Below are 19,465 nucleotides of genomic sequence, written 5' to 3' on the forward strand. Positions count from 1 at the left end.
ATGAAAGTAGGTGCCGAAGCAGTTGAAATCTTCCCAAACTATCCATCTCTTATTGATTCTCTTGTTCTATTGTGAACAGAGAGACACCTACACGCTAGTTTAAAATTAGGAGCTCCCAAGACTGTGATGTATGAAAGAGACCTGATTTGCCCTCCGGGATTTAAAAGTACAGAATTTTCTCAGCTAAGGATTGTTGGGAACCTTATTGTCCTGGCACATCCTAAACACATTCATTAATTTATTTCCTTAGTCTACAGATCCACAAACCTTTCTAGGATCACTATTTTTTTTAAAGCTCAGTTGCTTATCATTTCATCAAAGTGCTATATAATATTTAAGTGAATAGAATGTAATTTGTGAGCATTCAAGTTAACTGAGAAATACTATAAAATGGAGGAAGCAAAAGGTTTCAAATTCCTTTCACTAAGTTAGAATTTGTGAAAACTAACTCACAAATGATGTTGCTGAATATGTATCAGGGAAAAATTAATCCATTAAAGTTAGCAGTTTATTAAAGAAGCATGGACTACTGAAAACGCATAGACTGTTCTCTATTTCCACTGAAAACATTTCTCTCATTTTTAACACTTTTATTTTTAAAATTTGGTAAAATAAACATATCATGCTTACAGGAAATTTGTCACCTCACTTTCAAAGCAACGGTTTAATTTTAAACTGCTTCCTTCACCTGGAAGTTACTAACATTCGGTAAAAGCCAAACAATTCATCATTTCCTCTAGTCTAAGAATGGCTCAGATGGCAGGGGAAAATTTGCAGGGCTAGAGTGAAGTATGTGGTGATAAGTTTTGATTTTCATTGTAGTGATGGTAATGAGACTGATTCTCCATTTTATACCTTTTTAAAATTTATTTTATTTTATTTTTATTTTATTTTTGAGACCAAGTCTCACTCTTTCGCCCAGGCTGGAGTGCAGTGGCATGATCTCATCTCACTGCAACCTCCACCTCCTGAGTTCAAGCAATTCTCAAGCCTCAGCCCCCCAAGTAGCTGGGAGTACAGGCGTGAGCCACCACACCCGGATAATTTTTGTATTTTTAGTAGAGATGGGATTTCACCATGTTGGCCCTGCTGGTCTCTAACTCCTGACCTCAGATGATCCACCCACCTTGGCCTCCCAAAGTTCTGGGATTATAGGCATCAGCCACCGTGCCCTGCCTATACCTTCTTTAAAAAAAAAAAAAAAAAAAAAAAAAATTTTTAGAGATGGGAACCTACTCTGTCACCCAGGTAGGGTGACAAAGCTCACTGCAGCCTCAAACTCTTGGATTTATGGGATCCTCCTGCCTCAGCCTCCTGAGTTGCTGGAATTACAGGAGAGAGTCACAGCCAGCTCCATTTTATACCTTATTTACCTCTAGGTAATACCTCTGCCTGGAATAGCAACAGTGGATTGAACAAAGTCTTCTTTGGTTTTTTATATGGATACCTTCATTCCACCGGTTCATTTAGACTGCTGCACCTTTGTGCATCCAATTCTATTCACTTAGAATGCCTTCCCAGAGGCGGTTATGCCAGAAAGCATTTACATGAGCCTCTTACAAGACTGCATCTAATTTTGTATTTATAATTTGCACTATTTATCTTAAAAAGGCACCCAACAATATATACGCATCAGGCCTCACAAAACCTGTATCCTCGCCTGACTTACTCAAATCTTATTCATCTTCTAAGACAGTGGTCAATTCCTGCTTTCCTTACCTGACTGATTTGTACCCAGAAACCCTTGTTATGAATCAAGAAAACAACAAAATCTGGCCCGCAAAAATATCAGAATATTCTTCCATTAGCTTTGTCTCTTCTGAAAAATATATCTCTAAATAATGAGAACCATGTTAGTTTGCCTTTTGTGAAAATATTACATACATACTGGGTAAACTTAATGTTTGCTTTAAAGTTCAATATCACTGGTCTGCATTTCATTGAGGTAAATGTTTTGTCAAGGGATGTCCTTTGCTTCCATGCAAACACATTATTGATTTCATGGTGCCTTCCTTCGTATCTAAAATTTTAGATATCAAATAGATTTACTTTTGAGTTTTTCACACTAAAATCTCAAAAACTGAGGTTGAACTTGAAAGAATAAGCCTTATACAAACATGAAGTCCAAACCGAAAATCTCTGCATTCCAAACAAAGGAAGATCCTTAGCATTATGAATAATGTGTCTGTAATGCAATATATTCATTCATTTTTTCATAAAATGGCACTATATATACTCCTGACATCTGGCATATAAAGAACAATTTTGAGAAATACAGCATTTTATAATTCTGAGGGAGAGATTTCTTATAAAGTAAAAAGTTCTAATGTTTCAGAGAATAATTTGTAGAAGCTAAACAGCCACTTCCACTTTCTCAGAAAGCCAAATCTTGACAACTTGTTACCTAAAGACATGTTTGCATTAGAAAAAAGAATTGATGGGAGAAGAGCAAATAAAAAACTCACTTTCCTTACTCTGTTGATGTAGAGCAGTGCTTCTCAACTTTAATGTGCATACAAATCATACAGGAATCTTGCAGATTCTGACTGGTCTGAGCTAGAGCCAGAGATTCTGCATTTCTCACCAGCTGCTGGTGATACTGCTGTTGCTGGTTCCTGGACTACGTTTTGTGTAACATGGGCCTAGAATACATCTCTGTTTTATTCTTCCACACACTCCCTTCCAATTTGCCATTTTTTTCTTTTTGGGGAGAAAAGATCAGAAATCCTATTGCATCTGCATCTCATTAATGGCTTATTAGAGGTAGAAATTTCTTTCTCAAGTGCTCCACTTCTTTAATGATATGGTGAATTATAAGTGTGTAAATGAGAAGATACGACTAAGGACAAGATCTGACTCCTAGGTTGGGAGCAAGTAAGGAAACCTGAATTTTTATTAATAAATCTAAGACTGTGGTCCTGAACACTGGGCCTTTACAAGCTTTGGTCTCTTTATGTTTAAAAGCAGGGTGTTGGACAAAGTCTCACTGGGGCTTTCTGTGGTTTCTACATTCTATAATGTTGGCCATGTGTTCGCATGTGTCACGAAGGGTAACACATAATTAATCTGTTTATTTTGGCCACTTTAATAATCACTGCAGATTGTCAATCAACATATCTGCACAAACAATCAATATAATGATACTGGGACTTAGTATCAATTAGGAAGATTGCTGAAAAGAATAAATACTTTGTTTATTTCTTTCTTTGTGCATTTATTACCAGTTATAGACTTGCTATTGTGCTTTATTCATAGTCAAGGGTAATTCCCAAAAGGAGGATTAGAAGATGTGAATCAAGGCTTGTCTGCACCACAATCAGCTATAGGTCTTTGGATTAGTCACTTAAACTCTCTGCAAATAGGCTTTCTAATCCTCATCCTAGGAAAGCACTACCTAGCCCACTAACTCACAGGACCATTAAAGACAGGATGGGACACCGTATACATGTGCTGCTTTTGAAAGTTTTTTAAAGTGTCTTGCAAATGCAGGTTATAATTTTTTCATTCCCCACATCTTCCTAAATAATTTATCAACTAGCAAACAAAAACACACTTTGCATTTTGTTATGCAGCATTTTCTTTTCATCTATTTATTGACTGAAATAAACACAAAGAGCAGAAAAAAAAACCACAAGAGATGGGTAAATGAAAGAAAACATTCCCTAACAACACACAGAAATCTATGGAAATAGATTTTCTCTGAAGAAAAGAGTCTATTAGAATATTCTTAATGATCTAATAAAAGAAAGAAAAAAGGCTCAAAAGTTTTATAAATCATCCTGTGCTTATTTTGTTATTAAGAGAAAAGGGAATTGTGTGGCAATACACAAATTATAAACAGAAAAAATTATGAAGTGCACATCTGCAAAGGAAATAAATGTATATTTCACGGGGAATATAGTTAATAACTGTGCCCACACCATTTTACATTGTGATGAAGTAACTACAGAACCATTATGGAAACAAAAAATTTCCTTGACAAAGTTGCATTTTTAGTAGACCCATAATATGTAGGATTGGTCTATTTTTCCTCTGACTGGATGAGTATAATGATAATCATACTAAATGTGATCTAGTTCCATTCCTCTTCACTGCTTTTCTAATGCTCACAATTCATATAATCCATTAAAATATGAAGCATCTGCTAACACCATCAAAGAAACTAGACAAATTGTTTTAAGCATTTGTTCAGATTCCTTTTAATTCTAATACAAGCAGAAACACAGACCAGTACTGAAAAAAATAAATGAGGTTCAGTTGCCTTGCAATCTTGCTAATCTATCTTTGCTTGCCCTAACAGCAAGGTAATTCTTAATTCTCTCAAATATAAGTTTTAGTCACATAATAAAGGTAGCATTTTCACAATACCCTTTTTCTGACTTCAAAATAACAAATAAGCAAACAAACAAAAAAACAGATGCAAGTTCCCTGAATTCTTGAAGCCTGGTTAATTGAAGTTTCTGTACAACTAGAAAACAACATTATTTTAAAATCTTATTCTTTTAGCCTGGTAGAAAATGTTCTTCACGTCTGTCCTAGAAAATGCAGTCTGAGGCTAGGAGCAGTGGCTCACGCCTGTAATCCCAGCACTTTGGGAGGCTGAGGTGCGAGGATTACTTGAGGTTCAAGGCCAGCCTGGCCAACATGGTGAAACCCCATCTCTACTAAAAAATACAAAAATTAGCCTGGCATCATAGCAGGCGCCTGTAATCCCAGCTACTTGGGAGGCTGAGGCAAGAGAATCACTTGAACCTGGGAGGTGGAGGTTGCAGTGAGCCAAGATCGTGCCACCGCATTCCAGCCTGAGTGACAGAGTGAGAATCTGTCTCCAAAAAAAAAAAAAAAAAGAAGGAAAGAAAAAGAAAATGCAGTCTGATTAGCACGAGAAATTCTTATTTTCATACCTAAGAATTTTGCACTACCTCATGATCATTAAACATCATCGCTCATTGTCCAGAACAGTACACATAAAGGTTTGACATGTGTACTGTTTCTAGGATATTCCCTGGAATTTTTTGTTTTAGTACATACGGTTACTTTCTTATAGGTCTTAAAGTTAAAGAATAATTTTTAAACTTTCCAATATAGTTTTATCTTTTTCTATTGCTGCAACTGTCCTACTGGGAACTCTCATCATCTTGCACACAAACTAGTGTTGCACCCTCCTAACCAGTCTCCCAGCCTCAGTTTCTCCTCTCACTACCCTCCATTTACTGGCAGTCATGCTTCTAAAGCGCAGTTGTGTTAGATCAGCCCTTAACCTTGATTCCAGCTTGAGAAAGCAAATCAAGCATTTATTTCCACTTATCCTTACTTTTCAAGTCCCACTGAAATGAGAGAAGATTTTTTTTTCCCAAAGAATAAAACCTCTTAAGAGTTCTGGCAAATAAGAAAGCAACACAGAAGAAAATCATAAATTCAGAGGAAACTGATTCAAAGACAGTGGAAGTAAATTAGAGGAGAGAAGACTAGAGGGAAAACTGCAACCCAAAACATCAGAGGAAACATCAACTCAAGTTGAGTCAACAAGTTCAGAGTAGGGGCTGTGGGGCTGTCAGCAGAGGGGAACTGAAGAATTACATTCTGAGCAGCTGAACCATAGAGATCTTTCTCTCGACTCTCCCTCTTCAGTGTGTAAAATGAATAACAGCAATATCTAGGTTTAAAAATTCTGGGATTTCCCCCACAAAGAACCCCAAGAATTGCTTTTGAAAGAAAGTGCATGATATGGCTGGTAAGTAAGCCTGGTGAGGGACTGGGGGCTGAGAGGGAAGCATGGGGAGCTTGATGTAGTATTAGACTTTCACCCCAGAAACTGAGGAGAACACACAAGGATTAAAGTGCTGCAAAGCCAAAATAAAATACTCTTATTCGCCAGTTGTGGGGGTTCCCAGGGTGTCTGCCTCCTCCTCACGCACACCTCCTCCAGAAAAACCTGGCAAACACTCCACCCGCTGCTGCTCACTTACAGGGTACTTCCATCTGAAGAGCAGGATGCTGAAAACCTACACAGCTACACAGAAAACACAGCTCCAAGATCATATTTGAGAGACACCAAGAGCACAAAAGAAAAGAGCCTAGAAGAACTCATAGAACAGAAGAGTTAATGCAGAAAAGATATCATTCAGCAAGGAAAGCTTTTAAAATTATAACTAGTATCTTCAGAGAGATATTTGAAAGAATTTGGTATCCATTAAAAAGAATAGGCTGCCTTTGAAAATAAATAAATAAATAGACATACATCCTGGAAATTAAAAAAAAAAGACTTCTGAATTTTAAATATATATTTCCACTGAACCTGGAACTTTGGAATTCTTTTTGTGGCAGTTGGAAGTTTAGTGAGATAGTATTACCCTTACTTTGCCAAAGTCCAACCAAAATGCTTGGCTCTTCATTGAATTACATTTACACAACATAATACTGTTTTACTGGGTTAAAATGTGTGGAATTGTCCTGTGGTTTTTAAAAGCAGCGGAAGGCTTCACTATGGCTACAGAATAGAATGTATATGTTATAAAACTAAACACAAATCAGAATGCTGAAAAGTTGGAGGATATGGAAGGCGGTGATGGTGTAAAATGGATGTGCCCTTCACAGTAGACCATCATCTGAGTAGCCTAAGGTTGATAAGTTAGAAAATAAAGAATAATTTTACCACCTCACAATACAATTGAATAGAACAAAACGGGAGGGAGACAGAAAAAGAGAGAGATAGCAGGAGTGCAGAAGGGAAAGAAAGAGGGCAGGTAAAATAAATGACCTAAGTGATTTCCAGTGGCGAGTGGAGAGAAACTTTTACTTTTCATTTTTGTCCCTTCTGTACAATTTAAAATTTAAAAATAAATACAGGTGTTATTTTTACTTTTAATGAAAATTAATCAAGAATGCCAATTAACTGAATGCCAGTTAGTTGAAATTTTAGTGTATACAATTTTTCCCTGGCAAAATGTCATGAAGACATAAGATGTTTTCCCTTACTAGCCTTAAAAACATTTTTCTCATTTGTGTTTACTGCAAAACTGAAACCTAAAATGTGGTATAAAAATATGAATTTCATTGTAATAGTTTAACTTTTTTCTTTTATTCTTAAATTTTAAAAAGGCAGGTTTTACATACTTTCCTTTTTAAAAATTAACATTTATTTAGGAGTTAGAAAAGACTAAGGAGCAGTTATGACAAAACTCATACATATTCAATATAAACATTGTTTTTTACAGTATATATTATGCCAAAAATCATACCCTTTTTGTGTGTATTTTGGTTTGCTTTGAATCCATGACATATATTCATTTTAGGACACTTTTAGGACTATACTGATCACTCAGATACTTAGGATGGAACCTTTAGCTAAGCATGCAGTTTGATGATATTTCACACACACAGAGTTGCGTATTCCTTTCTTTCTTTCTTTCTTTCTTTCTTTTTTTATTTTTATTTTTATTTTTTTTTTTGAGATGGAGTTTTGCTTCTGTTGCCCAGGCTGGAGTGCAGTGGCATGATCTTGGCTCACTGCAACCTCTTGCCTCCCGGGTTCAAGGGATTCTCCTGCCTCAGCCTCCTGAGCAGCTGGGATTACAGGTGTCTGCCACCACGTCAGGCTAATTTTTTTGTATTTTTAATAGAGGCGGGATTTCACCGTCTTAGCCAGGCTGGTCTCGAACTCCCCACCTCAGGTAATCCATCCGCCTCGGCCTCCCAAAGTGCTGGGATTACAGGCGTGACCCACCGTGCCCGGCTGCATATTTCATTTTCAATGCTACTCTAGTGGTATGCATGTGCACATGTATTTATGGTATGTTTGCATTCACGTGTCTACAAAGAAAACATGTTCACACCTTGGTTGCCTTGGATGGAATTATGAATGGTGTATGCCTCTGGTATTTATATAAGTTATAACCACTAAGAAGCCCAACTTTAAGACATATATTTCCCAAAAAACATATTTATTAACTGCTGTAACTCATGAAGTTGTTACAAAGAATTGCCCAAGTCGATTTCCTATATTCTTGAGAGTACCTGAGCTGCTGATACAAAGCACTGCCATCTCATCATGGGAAAGGTTATAGCTTTATATACCTCACAGTTTCCAAGCCCAGAAAATACAAGACAGCCTTCTAAGGATTATCACCTCCCATCACCAATCAGAGAGACAAGAGTGTGTCCCACATTACAACTATGTTCCAATCCAAGATGCCTTATCTAGGACTTGAAATCAAATCACCATTTCACTGCTGGTAAAACAGAATGAAGCCACGTGGTTCAAATGGAAAGACACCTGCCCTTGTCTCATATTAGTTGTCACTCTTTAGGGGTTCTAGGCACCCATCAAGTATCATTCCCTTTTTAAAAGAGACTAATTAAAAGAAAAATCTAAAACAAATTATAAGAATTCCGAGACTGACTCCTGATGTTGACAAGGGACAATATGTGGAAAGACAATGGAGAAGAAAGATACTATTTTTCTTTATTGTTGAGGAAAAATATAACAAGTTAATCAAATCGTGTCTAGTATGTATGAATCTGTGCTTTACATTATGACAGATACAAAGTAATATATGGCACCATCACCATGGAAAACGAACCTTAAAAATCAGTTGATGAGATGGTAACTACAGATAAATAAAAAAAATTATTGCAACATGTCAACAGTGTGTACCAAATAAATGGTCCAGACTACAGGACCTCAGGGGAGAAGAAAGAAAACTATTATTATTTATCAGATGCCAACAATTTGCCAAGATTATTATACAAATACATTTAATTCTCACAACAATACAGAATTAATATTAAAATTGCCACTTTCAAAGTTGGAGTAAATGAGGTTACTAAATTAGAGTTAACTAAATTGACCAAGGTCATGCAGCTTGTCTGTTTTGTATTCCAACCAAATTTGTTAGACTGCAAAGCTTACATTTTCATTTAAAACCCAGTTTGTGCAGAGTGAGAAGCTAACATTTTGAAGCAATGGTGACATATGAAATTGGAACTTGAAGGACTGATCAAAACTGGACAAGTGGGAAAGGGGAAGGGAGAATTAAAGGGCATTTTAACAAGGGGAAAAGTGTGAGCAAAGAAATGCACAAGGTGTATTTGGAAACATAGTAATTCAAAGATTTGTGTAGGGAAAGTGTAAGGCAAGGGCAACAAGTCGGGTTAAAACCCAATTCCCCAGAGTCTTAAGTGCCCAGGTGTGGTGGTTCAATTCTGCCTTTTAAGGCAGAATTGAATAAAGAGCCAGAATAAAGAGCCAATAAAACTTTAAAGCAAAGTGGAAGTTCCAAGTTGAGGCAATGATATAAGATTCTCCCAAGAAGTATACAGAATGTATTAGGATGGAAAAAAGACAGGAGAGGAGCGGTATGAAGAGGTCTGGGGGCTACTGTTATGACTATAGGTGTCACAAACACTGAGAAGTTCACAGAAGCACCGACATCACTTCAAATTTGTCAAGTGCACATTCTGTATCTATTAAAACCTGGTTCCATTTTGATTTGTCTTTCTATTTTTACAGAAAGAAAAACACAACTTCAAATTCAAGCCCCAGTTCTAACCAGTAGGCTTCAGATCCCTGGTGTTACTGGGTCAAGTCCCTGGAGGGCTCCACATTTAGAACCGGCTGTTTGCACATGTGAACGGGGCTCATATATTTTGTCCATGCCCCTGAAACAATTGACGTACTCCAGTATATGGTGTATGTTTTTTATAATTACAACAGAAGAAAGTATTCTTTATGGAAATAAATGTGCTTTTTAAAAACACATTTCTGAAAAGCAGCAGGCAAAGCATTAATAACAAAGTGAAATGATAAACTGAATGGAAGTCTGAGAAAAATTCTATATTTGTATTATACAGGCATTGTTTTCATTCCTGGCACCTTATTTTTCATGTACATAAAGAGAATGCAAGCTACAGCAGGGTGAGACAAAGATCAATGCTGAATGTATTACTTGGCACTGGTCAGATGCAGTTTAATAAGAAAAAAATTGATCCATTAAGCTAAACCTAATTTTTGGCTGAAAATGGTTGAAATCTCTTCTTTATATTGCTGGCTTCATAAAGACCTATAATATTTGGAAGAAACAACTCAAGGCTGAGTTTAATAAGATTAAATGTATTGCAAATATACTTAACAAGAATCTATCAAGTTGTTAATGATTGCTATTAATATCAAACAATTTTTGTATAGAATTTTTTATTAGAGCAATTGTAAAATACAGCCATAAGAAATGCAATATAAAAAGGTTTTCAGGTAATTTGTAACAGCTACAATTGCAGAACTCAAATCTTAACCTACAAGATATAGTAATTTATTTTATCAAGCCAGTTTCTAACACAGTGCAATTCAATTTGTAAGTATTTAAGTGCTGGTCTTAGGCCTGTATAGCAAAGTTCAAAAGGAACACATCTACAGCAGGCAGTGGTGCTGGTACATGTCAGAGAATTAGGAAGTGGAAGATCTAGTGTTATAATATTTAGAATTATTTCTCAAAATGCAATTTAATTTCAAAGAAATTATTTTAATTTGCCTTCATTCTCAGATCATTAAAAAGGCAGGAAGTTTCAGTCTCAAATTTCATAGAATCATGAAGTGGCTGTCTAGTTCAACTTGTCCATCTATAGACACAGAAACTGTAGCTACAGACTGATTCTGTAAAATAATCTTCCAAATGTGCATGCATTAGATGAATATTGAATTTTTTAGTTCATGAGATAAAAAAATGCAACTAATGAAAACTGAGGCTACAGAAAAATAAAATAGAAACTTGTAGCCATAACAGATATAAATACTTTTGTAAGTAATAAAAACTTGTATTTACCTAAGTAATAAAAACTTTGGTTTGAATGCTCTAAATCTTTACTTCACTTTATTTATATGGAAGTTCACGATTGTATTACAATAAATCCAGAAATACACGCATACACACACTCACACCTTTTTTTCAGAACTTAAATAATCAATGTTTAAAATGGATCCATGAAAATTAGAATATTTGAAAGGTTATGATTCATATAAGCAATTATACTAATAAAATATTTTCTAAATGACTGTATTCCCAAAAATTGAGAAAGGAAAATCATGTTCTTGTACTTACTATTTAAAAAAAATCCCCTACAGCCTGGGCACTGGGTGATGAGCTATGCCCTTTTTACCTCCAGGGTACCAATTTAAATCTCCTCTGCATCAAGAGGGAAAAAATATTGTTTCCATTTTAATGCCTGTCCAGTGTTCTATGCAAAATGGATAGGAGGTCTCAGTTCAGTTCTGAGTAGATAGATGCTTACATTATGGAATTGTCACCTAGGAGAAAGGATAAGAACTGAAAGATTATTGGGGGGAGGAACCCTTTTACGCTACATACAGTGCATCCCATATGTTGGAAGGACACTTAGGGTACTTAACAATGCCTTTCAGTTCACAGGAGGCTAATTAACTATGCCTCATAATTACTGGATTTATTACAATTTGTAAAATCTGAACATTTGCATGTACATATGATTTTACATGCAGGACACTACCTTGCAAGAGCAATGCTAAATGGCCAAATCTTGTGATCATTAGGTCACGGGGAGCTTAAAATACCTTTTTTTCTAAATTATGACTCCTGAATATTTTAACTGTAAATAATGATGTAAGAACTCTATTGATGATTAATTTGTATTTTAAGCATATAAATCACTTCTTGGTTGCCATGCTAATACTGATTTAGAAAAATACACACTTCACCTAATATTGATCTGTTTTTCTAATTCTTCATCAGAAAGGTCTAATATGGTCGCTTTTGCAATTTACTTTCAAAGTTATCCTTTTAGGAGATGAAGTAAGCAAAAGATATTGAAAATCCAAAGTAAATTACATCGTACCAGTTAGACTTCCCTGAAGGAATGGATACTCCCCTGTAATCCGCTCAGCTCACAACTAATAGGCAGGGGATTCAGCTCTGTCTTAATCTTTGCTAAACTATGACTCTCTTTTTAGCACACAACATTTGTCTTCAGGACATCTATCAAATATTTAGTATATCTTCAAACAAAATTAAATTTTCTATTAAATTGCAATCTACATTATGAATCAGAGCCTTAAAATGTATATAAAAGCCAATATTATGCATGGTACTTATCAAAGCATACAAAAAAGGGATACTTTAGAAATTATTATGCCCCATTTTTAAGCTCTAAACACATAATTTAAAAATGTACAAAGTATCCCCAGTTTTCTTGAAACTGGTTTGCTTATAGAACTTGAGCTTATGTAATTTGCCAGTGGGGAAAGGGCCTAAATATATACCAACGAAAAAAAGAAAACAACCCTAATCCTCTAAATGAAGCCAGAACTTCAATATCGCCACAGGAGAGCATACAATTATGTCATCCAAAACAAAGAAAGTGAAACTGAATCACATCTATCTATGCATACATTTATAATTCACGTATTATATATATGTATAGGTGTGTATATATATACATGCACACACAAACACATAAACACTTGCATGAAGGTAGACGGATAGGATATACTTATTAATATATAAATGCTTGTGATACTATATAAAGAAAGCTAGAGAAGGATATAGCAGGTGATAAAAACTATTAAAAAATTATCAAATTAAATGTGATAGTTATCTCTACAGTGAAAGCAATGCCAGAATATGAAAACTTACTGGGCTACCTATTCCTCAATGTCATCTAGAGAAAAACAAATGGAATCCAAAACTGTAACCGTGGACAGGGTATCCAGAAGTAACCTATGTTTCAGAATTCATTGAACTGTGGAAAGGAAATTAATATAAGAAAGCTTAACACTAACAAAAATACACAATAAGAGAAGGAATCTAAAGGAATAAAAAATGCTGAAGATGCTTTGAAAGGGAAGTAAGTTGGCTGGGCGAGGTGGCTTACACCTGTAATCCGAGCACTTTGGGAGGCCAAGGTGGGTGGATCACTTGAGGCCAAGAATTTGAGACCAGCCTAGCCAACATGGTGAAACCCTGCCTCTACTAAAAATACAAAAGTGAGCCGGGTGTGGTGGTGGGCACCTGTAATCCCACCTACTCGGAAGGCTGAGGCAGGAGAATCACTTGAACCCGGGAGGCAAAGGTTGCAGTGAGCCGAGATCACGCCAGCCTGGGTGATAGAGCAACACTCTTGTCTCAAAAAAAAAAAAAGGAAGTAAGTTTTGGAAGTTGCTGTGTAGTTATAGGATATAGCAAGCCTTGAATCACAGTTTAGTTTAGTGCATGGGCCAACATGAAAAAAAAATGTAAATGAGAAAAATAAAAATGAAAATTATTAACCATCTCATAAGATAATTTTCTTCTTTTTTTCCATTCATATAAAGGTATATAACATTAAAAATGTTTCTCTGGTTTAAACTCATGGTCACTCTGGCTAGAGCCTTAATTCTACTTCCTAGAAAAGTTTTGTGAGAGTTGCTGTCAACCAACATGTCTCTGTATTCCTTTAAAAATTTAAAACAATCCTGTAGAATAAATTCGTAACCCCAGATCTGCCGTATGTTTGCTACTGTTGAAATTGTTTTAATTAATTTACATAATATCTAAGTCTTGAAGCTAGAAATAAAATCCAGGTCTTTTGATTTTTAGTTTACCTTAAAAGTTAATTTTAAATGCTGCCTCCTATGACATTTTCTAATAATATGCAGTCCATTTTTAGTTAATCAGGGTAATGGAGACATAGAGGTCATAGATCACCAAAATCATAATTCAGACAAAGCTAATAAAAACACATTTTTAATAGAGTCAATGTAAACTTAGTTAAAATTACATCCGGTTGGCTAATTTAATTATGATGCATTTAGACAATGGAATACATACAACTATTTTTTAAGATGAAGCTGATTTAGATACTATACTATATATGAATATATTTATACATTTGTTTATATATACTTTCAGATTTATTTACATATACAGTCACATGAATGCATATATATGAATGTATATATAAATATATATAGATATATGAAAACATAGAAATACATTGTTATTTATATGAAAAGTACACGTATGTATATGTGTGTATACGTATGTGTATATATATACTTCTGACCTTGTAGATACGTTTTCGCATCTGAAATGATGTATACCAAAATAGAATGATTGCCTTTGAGAGGGAGGTCACTACTCCTGTATCATTAAAAATTTTTTGCATGGAGTATTTGTTACTTTGTAATAAAAAGATACTTTTTTGAGAAAAAATATATCCAATATCAGGAAAGTCTATTTTGGTCTTGTTTTGCTAGCTAATCATGGCTCTAATTTCCTCCTCTCCAAACACTTTCATTTCAGTGTCACAAATGCTGGCTCCAACACATTAACTTATTCTTATCAACTTGTTAAATGTGAGTCCCATGTTGTTGTTTTGATCAGGTTAACCAAACAGAATATTCATCAAAATCACCTTCCATTCAGAAACCATCAAGAAACACCTTGCCTTGTCCACCCAGATTAACCCTGACGCAGACATTCCCTATGCCCTTTGTTGACTATTGGGAGACAGCATTGCTTTGTCAAGTTCACCATGAAAAGAGGGCCTTTTCATGGCTTTAGGGCTTTGTCTCTTTGTTTTTGTTTTTCAGCTTACTTGAAGAACATAACCATATTCAAAATAAATTAATTTATATTTTCTTTTTCAAATTAAAAAACTCTTCTACTATTTTAAATTATAATGCAAATTGTGTAGCACTTTCTCCCTCCTCTAATGTTTGACAATTTCAAGATTTTTTCTAATGTTAAGCATTATCCTTTTAAGGTTAGGTTGACAATATTTTAACTGTATGGCTACTCATCTGATGGGTAGATGGTGTAGACTTTTGCATGAAGCAGGAGGTACTGTATAGCATTTATTAGTTAATATGTATTTCTAAACAAATGTCTTCTAATATCTAGAATGTTCATTTTTAATAACTTTATAATTATTATATTTTATGTTTAACCATAGTAAACTTGCAAATTTGATTACATTTCAATTAATTTTATTTTTTGACCAGTGCCTCTCTTCCATCATGACCTAACACAATGCCATATAACTAAGTTGAGTTGAATAGATAGTATAGAGGCATAAGGGGAGGCATTTTGAGAATCTATCGGTTTATAAAGTCGTCATCCCACCCCTTCAATCCTTTCTGCTGCTTCTCCGCTGAGAATATAAGAGACTAAAAGTAGAACTACTATTTGATCCAGCAATCACACTATTGGGTATCTACCCAGAGGAAAAGAAGTCATTAGTCAAAAAAGATACTTACATATGCATGTTTATAACAGCACAATTCACAACTGCAAAATCATGGAACCAACCCAAATGCCCATCGATCAACAAGTGGATAAAGAAACTGTGATATATATATATATATATCACACACACACACACACATATATATGTGTGATATATATATATATATACACACACACACACATACACCCACACACACACATATATACACACATACACAATAGAATACTACTCAGCCATAAAAAGGAATGAATTAACAGCATTTGCAATGACCTGGATGAGATTGGAGACTATTATTCTAAGTGAAGTAACTCAGGAATGGAAAACCAAACATGGTATGTTCTCACTGATATGTGGAAGCTAAGATACAAGGACACAAAGGCCTACGAATGATACAATGGGCCGGCACGGTGGCTCACACCTGTAATCCCAGCATTTTGGGACCCCGAGGTGGGTGGATCATTTGAGGTCAAGAGTTCAAGACCAGCCTGGCCAACACGGTGATACCCCATCTCTATTAAAAATACAAAACTTAGTCGGGCATGCTGGCAGGCACCTGTAGTCCCAGCTATTCGGGAGGCTGAGGCATTGAGAATGGTATGAACCCGGGAGGCGGAGCTTGCAGTGAGCTGAGATCGCACCACTGCACTCCAGCCTGGGCGACAGAGCAAGACTCCGTCTCAAAAAAAAAAAAAAAAAAAGGAATGATACAATGGACTTTGGGGACTTGGGGGGAAGAGTGGGAGGGAGGCAAGGGATAAAAGACAATATATATGGTGCAGTGGGTGCAGTGTATACTGCTTGGGTGATGGGTGCACCAGGAGCTCACCAATCACCACTAAAGAACTTACTCATGTAAACAAATACAACCTGTACCCTAATAACAATAACTTATGGAAAAATAAAATTAAAAAAATGAATTTTAAAAAAAAGATAAGAGAAAGAAAGTGAGAAAGAGAATTTTTTATTCGTTGGTTTGGGTGTATCTAGAACATTGTTAATTAGCTGCTCAAAATATTTGCAAATAATATATTATTTTACTTAACATTAGTTTTTCCCTCAACCACCAAAAACAGATTTAAGGAATTTTAGTGGTAAAAATGAAAATAGGATACTGAAATGCTAAGTGTAGACAAAGTCTTAGCAGTAATTCTTATAGGTTTGTAAGTGTATCAAGAGTATTTTCAGAATTATTTATCCATGTTGACCCAGCACTTTTGGATGGAGTCTAATTAAAGCTGTCAAACGTTATTGTAATTAGTCCCTAAAATTAACTATAATCAAAATGGCTAAGGATAAATATGTATTAACAACTACATATGTTTAATCAGTAATACCACTTAATTTGGTCATTTTAACATAGAGTATATATAAATGTTTATTTCAATTATTGAAACACATAGCTATCCATAGCCCTTCAGGATTTTATACGTATATAATTTTTACACATATTTACATATACCTATAGTGTTATGAACACCTATAAAATTGTCTTAAAATATTTATAATCTTACTTATTTGGCACAGTCATATAGCACTGGCATATGTAAAAAAAAAAGTTACAAATGAAAACTCCTGAACTGTATTCCTGAATTAAATAAAGAGCACACCAAAGAAAAAGGGGAATGTGGCAGTCATATAGAATGCTTGCAGACCCCAGGAATGAAAAATCAAATGGAATAAAACAAAGAAAGAGGTTGAGTGGGAAAAGCAAAGGGGAAAAAAAGGAAACTGGATTATAAATTCCTCCAGCTAATTATCCTTATTTTCTAGTTATTTTGTATTTACCCTCAGCACATACATTGCGTTTAAAATACGGTGGGCTCTTAATAAATGTGGCTGACTCATTGGGAAGATAAAGCAAGGAGCATATCAGCTAAGTCAGAGAGAGGAAAGGAATGTGTGGCCAATAAACAAAGTTAACATTGTTCAATCTCTGTATTACCTAACAGATATTTTCACTTCCCACATCACTGATGAAATTGTATTGGTTTTTATTTTTTATATCCCCAGATTAATAGCTTAATCATTATTAAGCTATTAATTTTCCTTACCATGCAGATAACTAAGTTTCCAAAAGAAAACTGGATCTCAGCATCTTATCCAAAGACAAACAAATAAAAATAAAACTATAACAAACACAGATAGTAGGTTTGAGACTCGATTATTGGTGACAGCAGAAGAACGATAACAAAATGCCGGAGCGAGATAGTGAGCCGTTCTCCAACCCTTTGGCCCCCGATGGTCACGATGTGGATGATCCTCACTCCTTCCACCAATCAAAACTCACCAATGAAGACTTCAGGAAACTTCTCATGACCCCCAGGGCTGCACCTACCTCTGCACCACCTTCTAAGTCACGTCACCATGAGATGCCAAGGGAGTACAATGAGGATGAAGACCCAGCTGCACGAAGGAGGAAAAACAAGTTATTATGCTAAGCTACGCCAACAAGAAATTGAGAGAGACAGAGAGCTAGCAGAGAAGTACCGGAGTCGTGCCAAGGAACGGAGAGATGGAGTGAACAAAGATTATGAAGAAACCGAGCTTATCAGCACCACAGCTAACTACAGGGCTGTTGGCCCCACTGCTAAGGCGGACAAATCAGCTGCAGAGAAGAGAAGACAGTTGATCCAGGAGTCCAAATTCTTCGGTGGTGACATGGAACACATCCATTTGGTGAAAGGCTTGGATTTTGCTCCGCTTCAAAAGGTACGAGCTGAGATTGCCAGCAAAGAGAAAGAGGAAGAGGAACTGATGGGAAACCCCCGGAAAGAAACCAAGAAAGACGAGGATCCTGAAAGTAAAATTGAATTTAAAACACGTCTGGGCCGCAATGTTTACCAAGTGCTTTTTAAGAACAGGCATATGAGCGGAATGAGTTGTTCCTGCCGGGCCGCATGGCCTATGTGGTAGACCTGGATGATGAGTAAGCTGACACAGATATCCCCACCACTCTTATCCGCAGCAAGGCTGACTGCCCCACCATGGAGGCCCAGGCCACACTGACCACAAATGATATTGTCATTAGCAAGCTTACCCAGATCCTTTCACACCTGAGGCAGGGAACCCGTAACAAGAAGCTTAAGAAGAAGGATAAAGGGAAGCTGGAAGAGAAGAAACCTCCTGAGGCTGACAGGAGTATTTTTGAAGACATTGGGGATTACATACCCTCCACAACCAAGACACCTTGGGACAAGGAGCGGGAGAGATATCGGGACGGGAGCGTGATAGGGAGACAGAGACCGTGACCGAGAGCAAGAGCGAGAATGAGATCGGGAAAGAGAACGAGATTGGGAACGAGAGTGAGACCGGGACCGAGAGAGAGAAGAGGAAAAGAAGAGACACAGCTACTTTGAGAAGCCAAAAGTACATGATGAGCCCATGGACCTTGACAAAGGATCCGGGTCGGCCAAGGAGTTGATCAAGTCCATCAATGAAAAGTTTGCTGGGTCTGCTGGCTGGGAAGGCACAGAATCGCTGAAAATGGCAGAAGACAAAAAGCAGCTGGGAGATTTCTTTGGCATGTCCAACAGTTATGCAGAGTGCTATCCAACCACGATGGATGACATGGTTGTGGATAGTGATGAGGTGGTGGATTATATCAAAATGGACCAGGGTAACAAGAAGGGGCCCTTAGGCCATTGGGACTTTGATACCCAGGAAGAATACAGCGAGTATATGAACAACAAAGAGGCTTTGCCCAAGGCTGCATTCTACTATGGTATCAAAATGTCTGAAGGGCGGAAAACCAGACGCTTCAAGGAAACCAATGACAAAGCAGAGCTTGATTGCCAGTGGAAGAAGATTAGTGCAATCATTGAGAAGAGGAAGAAGATGGAAGCTGATGGGGTTGAAGTCAAAAGACCAAAATACTAATCACCAATTACAACCAGAGACGCTCCACAAGGATATGCTCCCCACTGTTTTCTTTCTACAATTTCCAAAGGTTGCAAGATGGTTTTTTGTGGATGAATATAAAATTTTATTATGAAAAAAAGAAACACAGATAGTAAAAAAAATGTTATGTCTGGCAACACAGCTCATTCAAAAATAAATGATGATGGGCTTTGTAGATTCCCGTCATCTACAGGTTAGAACATATAAGGACAAATTCTGAAGAGCTATACTCCCTTCCATCTTTTCTCTACCTTCAATGAAAATTACAGAATTCTTATTGAAGGATACTAAGGTTCTATTCTATTTTCCAGCCTTA

The 19,465-nt window shown here is 36.2% G+C and overlaps 1 pseudogene; it reads left to right on the plus strand.

The window, feature by feature from the left end:
* The first annotated feature begins 17,406 nt into the window (after positions 1 to 17,406).
* Positions 17,407 to 19,233, plus strand: LOC129030632 (protein Red-like; annotated as a pseudogene).
* Positions 19,234 to 19,465: the final 232 nt, after the last annotated feature.

The sequence above is a fragment of the Pongo pygmaeus genome, chromosome 12 (genome assembly GCF_028885625.2).
Source record: "Pongo pygmaeus isolate AG05252 chromosome 12, NHGRI_mPonPyg2-v2.0_pri, whole genome shotgun sequence".
NCBI lineage: Eukaryota > Metazoa > Chordata > Mammalia > Primates > Hominidae > Pongo > Pongo pygmaeus.